The following is a 6,557-nucleotide window of genomic DNA, read 5'->3' as shown; positions in this document are numbered from 1 at the left end:
TGCAGCGTAAACCAGTAGTCATTGACCTCCCTAGTGTGTAAAGGTGGAGAAGCACAGCCAGTCATTTCAGAGCCAGGCTGGAAGCTGCTGGAAGTCAGGCCAGTGGACTAATAATGAAGTCTTTGTCCCCTCTAGATGAGAAGGTTGTACTCAACGTGAACAAAATAAGGATGAGACGGGTTCCCTCCAGGGTGTCTGCAAAACAAACAAGGACTGAAGTGAAGCCTTTTGCTTGTGGAGGAGGTTTTATTGTACGAGACATAGGAAAGAGGAATGGAGGAGGGGTTATCGTGAAGGAAGATTGGTGGAGGAACCAGGAAGTGCAGATGTGTAGACAGGAAAAGAGGTTAGCTAATAAGAAGTGGGACATTAAGCGGACAGAAGAGAGTAAACAGGAGGACGGGGAGATGAGACGCAATGCAAAGGTAGAAATGGCAAAGGTCAAGCAGAGGTCATACTATCTTTACTATCTAACCTGTATGCAGGTTAGATAGTAAAGAGGCAGAGAAGGATCTGTACAGGCTGGACAGACAGAGAGACAGAGACGGGAAGGATGTTCAGCATGTTAGAGTGATGAAGAGTAGAGATGAAGGTGTTGACAGAGGCCAGTAGTGTGTAGGAAGATGGAAGAAGTATTTAGAGGAATTAATGAATGAGGAAAATGAGAGAGAACAAAGGGGAGTAGAGGAACCTGTTGTGTATCAGGAAGTGACAAAGATTAGTGAGGGTGAAGTTAGAAAGGCGATGAAGAGGATGAAGAATGGGAAGGCAGTTGGACCGGATGACATACCTGTGGAGGTGTGGAAGTGTCTAGGAGAGGAAGCTGTAGAGTTTTTGTTTAATACAATCCTAGAGGAAGGAGATGCCAGAGGAATGGAGGAGAAGAGGTCTGGTTCCCATTTTCAAGAAGAAGGGAGACATACAGAGTTGTGGAAACTATAGAGGGATAAAGATGATACGATGAAGTTATGGGGAAAAGTACTTGAGGCTAGACTCAGGACAGAAGTAAGTATTTCTGAGCAGTAGTATGGCTTTATGCTGAGGAAGAGTACCACAGACGCAATGTTAGCATTGAGGCTAGCAATGGAGAAGTACAGGGAAGGTCAGAAGGAGCTGCATTGTGTCTTTGTAGATCTAGAGAAAGCCTAGGACAGGGTGCCCAGAGAGCAACTGTGGTACTGCATGAGGTACTGTGGTACTGCATGAGGTACTATGGTACTGCATGAGGTACTGTGGTACTGCATGAGGTACTGTGGTACTGCATGAGGTACTGTGGTACTGCATGAGGAAGTCTGGAGAGGCAGAGAAGTATGTCAGAGTAGTTCAGGACATGTATGACAGTTGTACAACAGCAGTGAAGTATGCAGTAGGAGTAACAGGGAAGTTTAGTGTGGAGGTGGGATGCACCAGGGATCAGCTCTGAGCCCCTTTTTGTTGCCATGGTGACAGATAGACTAACAGATGAGGTGAGACAGGAAGCTCCTCTGAATATGATGTTTGCAGATGACATTGTGATCTGCAGGTAGAGCAGAATCTAGAGAAGTGGAGGTCTGCTCTAGAAAAGAGAGGAATGAAGGTGAGCAGGAGTAAAACAGAGTACATGTGTGTACATGAGAAGGTCCCAGGGGGGACAGTGAAGCTACAAGGAATAGACGTAAAGAAGGGAGAGGACTTCAGGTACCTCGGGTCAACAGAGCAGAGTGATGGAGAGAATGTGGAAAGGAGGTGAAGAATCGTGTGCAGGCAGGCTGGAAGTATCAGGTGTGCTCTGTGATAGGACGAAGGGACAGGTCTACAAGACAGTGGTGAGGACAGCCATGATGGACGGCTTAGAGACAGTGTCTCTGAGGAAAAGACAGGAGGCGGAGCTAGAAGTGGAGGAGATGAAGATGCTGAGGTTCTCCTTGGGAATGTCCAGGTTGGACAGGATTAGAAATGAGACAATAAGAGGGACAGTGAAGGTTAGACGTTTTGGAGACAAGGTCAGAGAGACCAGACTTTGATGGTTTGGACATGTCCAGAGGAGAGACAGGGACTATATCAGTAGAAGGATGCTGAGGATGGAACTGCCAGGGAACAGGGCTAGAGGACGACCCAGGAGAAGAGACATGGACGTAGTGAGGGAGGACATGAGAGTGGCTGGTGTTGGGGAGGACGATGCAAAGGACAGGGTGAGGTGGAGAACATTGATTTGCTGTGGAGACCCCTCAGGGGACAAGCTGAAAGTACAGTAGTAGTAGGCATCTGCTCGGGTGTAACAGCTTCTGTCAACACAGCCAATCACAGTCTGAGTCGTCATCATGCCGTATGAGTCACAGCAACGTCCTGCCAATCATCCACTGTTTCACCTCTGGCAGTGGATGTAGGCAACAATATTCTGACAACATCTTTACAAACAGCTGAGTTCGTTAGTAAGACAAGAATGATGGTCATGTCTCATATTTTTAAGACGCGTCTGTAACAGACGACCACCCTCAAAGGTTGTTTCTAAACTGTATAAGGGTTTACAAAAATTAAATGGGGCAACCACACTATATGTGGTTGCCCCATTTATCCTTTATTACCCCTCATATTAAAAATAAACAACTACTGGAGGCAGTGTGGTCACGGGAGAGCCAATCAGTCTCATATCTTTTGACTTTGTGTAAAAATTCAGACATTTTGGGACAGTGTTATGCAAATACTAAAAGAGGTGTTTGGTTGCGAGATCCCAGGGGACCCCCGGATGGTGTACCTGGGATTAATACCCGGTGATATGTTTCAGAAGAAAGACATTTACCTCCTTAAAATCCTGACACTTGCATGCAAAAAGGCCATCACAAGGAACTGGCTTAAAAGTGACCCTCCAATGATTGATCAATGGCTGGACATTGTGGAGGAAATGTACTCCATGGAAAAGTTGACATATTATCTAAAGCCCAAAGCAAGAACTCACGGACAGCGGTGGAGGAAATGGACCACCTGTAACAGTGGCCCCCAACCTTTTTCCTGACACGGACTGGTTTCATGGCGGGCAATTTTTTCGCGGACCGGGGGGGTAATTAAATAAAAAAAGAGGAATCTAATCTTACCAATAAACTTTATATTATGCACTTGCAATAACTATTAAACAAGTATTACACCAGTATCTACTCACCATTAGTTGTGTTCTCAATAATCGCTTCTGTCCTTCATGTTCCCCTTTTTTGTTTCATAAATTCCACATTCTTGTGTTTTAATCCAGGTTCTTGTGTTTTAATCCAGGTTCTTGTGTTTTAATCCAGGTTCTTGTTTTTTAATCCAGGTTCTTGTTTTTTAATCCAGGTTCTTGTGTTTTAATCCAGGTTCTTGTTTTTTAATCCAGGTTCTTGTGTTTTAATCCAGGTTCTTGTGTTTTAATCCAGGTTCTTGGTCTCTATGTGCCGAAGCAGTTTTGATACCTTCATTGTCTCGTTAACGAAGTCAGGCAGCTGTAGATAAACCCGAGTTTTAAGTCTGACTCCTGGTTTGTCTTAAAAGTTTGATTTTCTTGGAGGTCGTCGGCGCCTCTTCTTCCTCATCTTCTTCCTCCTCAGTTGGACTTTATGTCTGTGTGTATGTATGTATGTGTAGGTATGTGTGTGTATGCACATGTGTTGTTGTTGTTGTTGTTGTTGTTGTCCTGTTTCTTGTTATTCTTTTAAAAAAAAGACGCGTCTGTGATCTGAACCAGCCCAAAGCAGTTAACAGCTAACTCAATCCTATCCAATCCTAGCTTGTTCTCTTCTGTCCCCTCTCCCATTGGTCCTGTCCTGTCCTGTCCTGTCCTGTCCTGTCCTCTCTCACTTGACTCATGTTGAGTCTCGGCTGCTGCCACAGAGGCCAGACTTTGTGGAGAACAGGACAACCTTCCCGCCTTGAACCAAGCAGTGACTGCTTAGCGCCTCATGGATAAATGATTCTGAAGGGGGAGGAGGAGGCTTGGGAGTGGGGACAGAGGGGGGGGGGGGGGGGGGGGTGTAGTCCTTGTCCTGTGAGGATTAGTGCAAGCTTCTTGGTTCATTTGCATGTGAATGGAGCCCAGGCTGCTTTTAGCCACCAACACTCCTTCCCCTCCCTCTCTTTTTTTTGTCTCTCACCCTTTTGCCATGACTCAAGCTCCTCCTGACATCAGGGAGAACTGGGGGGAGGAGGGAGTGTGGTGGTCAGACAGGGAGCGAGGGAACAAGACCATCACTACAGAAAGAGGACTTTGTAAGAGACGGTTCTTCCAGCGTAGGCTTTCGGGAGACCTCGTCACCGCCGTCCCGAGAGTCCCGCTGTTGGCTCTGTGAATGACAGAAGGTAGGGTTTAAAAAAAATCTTCTCTCTGTGGTTAAGGGGGGGGGGGGGCTAACAATGGAAGTGGACAGGAACGGTCCGCTTTGGCCATTAGTTGGGGGGAAGCAGTCTCTGCTGGCATCTTTTGAATTGTTGGCTCAGTACTATTATGTGCTCGATGCTCTGGAGCACCAAGCGCATCGGTAATTCGTATTCTACACTTTACAATGTCAGCTAACACTTCACCCAGTTTAAGCACCTTAGATGAACTCTCATGTAAAATTATAAGCATATGTGTCTTTCTTGTGTCTTGTTGTGTCTTTCTGTTACCTGCCTAGAGACTGCAGATGTAAATTAGCATTTTTGCTGTAATCCGTCATATTTACGTCTATTAGATGCGTCTGTATAGATTGGTTAAAAAGCTAGTAAGAAGACATGTATCAGTATGTCCAAAATAACAATGTGCGTTCTCAACACGTGCATGCAACATGTTGGGTGCCACTGGGCTGAGTTCTCGGACCAGTGCCGTTTATGTTGTACATTAATGATTTAGGTTTCATGTCTCAATCTTGGAATTATAAACGGTTTGCTGATTATGCAACAATATTCTGTCATAAGAAACATTTAAAACAATTTCTGGATCTTGTGGAGAAAGACCTACAAAAAAAATGGTTTGATATAAATCAACTATCTGTACATGCTATTTAAACAAAATCTATAATATTTGGAAACTGAATTCCTAATTGACCTTTAAAGATTAAAATAAAAGATGGTGAAATTAAACTGTGATCGAAACAAAATGTTTAGGGGTAGTAATAGAAATTAAGTTCAACTGGAAATCACATATAAATCATTCATTCATTCATTCATTCATTTTGTAAACCGCTTTGTCCGTTACCGGGTCGCAGGCCGTGCTGGAGGCTGTCCCATCAGACAACTGGCGAGAGGCGGGGTACACCCTGGACAAGCCGCCAGTTCATCGCAGGGCCGCACACAGACAGACAATCATTCATGGAGTTTGTTTTGAAAAATCACAAGAACAAATGTAAAAAAAAAAAATCACAGCGTCAATCAGGGATGTTAAATCGTGCAATGATTGTTCTTGTAAAATTAAAATGTTTAAAAAAAAAAAGGTGACATTTTCTAAAGAGCTCAACTTGTCAGAAATTGTGACAAGTAGTCTAAGGGGGGGGGGTGTCTTTGTAAGATAAGGGTCAGGTTCCAAATAGGCCACACCCTTCACCTTATGGATGCTACTGACTCATGAGGATTCATTATTTTAATGACTCCAGGGGAGTCTTTTACGGCGCTTTCACACCGCCGCTGTTTGCTCCCCTTTAAATGGACCAGAGTTCCTTTCCTCGGATAATCCGCTCCGTTTGGGCTGGTGTGAAAGCTCATCCGGACTCTGGAGAGGACCAAAAAAGTCCACCTGAAAACGAGGGTCTCGGTTCCCTTGCAAGAGAACCCTGCTCCGTTCCGTGAGCGGTGTGAAAGCTCACCGGAGCAAAGGCAGGATCAGCTGTCCAGATGCTACGCGGTGCGTCTCCGGTAGAGGCAGTACAGCGAGTACTATTGTATTGTCCTGGTGGTTTCAGTTCCTCATTTGTTTCCTGCTCCACCAGGAGTACAAGCTTCTAAACTCTCTACCAGTCACTTAGGGCTGAAGAAGCCTCTTGGATGAGAGATGAAAAGTCTTCAGTCAAACTTGAAAGTCCAGTTTATTTTTTTACTCCTTGTGATTTTCCTTCCCAATGAAGATGTAATGGGTTCTATTTGTTCCAGCTCTCTCGTGGCAGTGACGGTAGCAGGAACAGCACTAATAATAATAATGCATTGATTTTACATAGCGCTTCTCTGGGTACTCAAAGACGCTTTACATTGTATTACATTATTCATTCACTTCATACTTGGTAAGGTGACAGGGTGAGGCTTCCAATCTCAGCCATCAGTGCTCCTGACCCCACCGACATTCACTCGCTCACTCATTCACACAGGCAACGTGGGTGAAGTGTCTCGCCTAAGGACACGACGGCAGTGTACACATGTGCCCGAGCCGGGAAACGAACCGCCAACCTCTTGATCATAGGACGACCCTCTCAACCACCTGCGTCGCCCCACATCTCATCTGAACCTCACCTGAGGATGCGAGGTGGAAGGACGGGATCGGACCGTGACGTTTTAGCAGCATATTACTCTGCCGCTCAACCAGCAGACTCAAAAAGCAGCTCGTGGCGATTAGACAGCTCATTTGAAGGAGCACAGAAATCAACCAAAAC

This window comes from Brachionichthys hirsutus, chromosome 16, assembly GCF_040956055.1.
Source record: "Brachionichthys hirsutus isolate HB-005 chromosome 16, CSIRO-AGI_Bhir_v1, whole genome shotgun sequence".
NCBI lineage: Eukaryota > Metazoa > Chordata > Actinopteri > Lophiiformes > Brachionichthyidae > Brachionichthys > Brachionichthys hirsutus.
Note: the sequence above shows the minus strand (reverse complement) of the source record.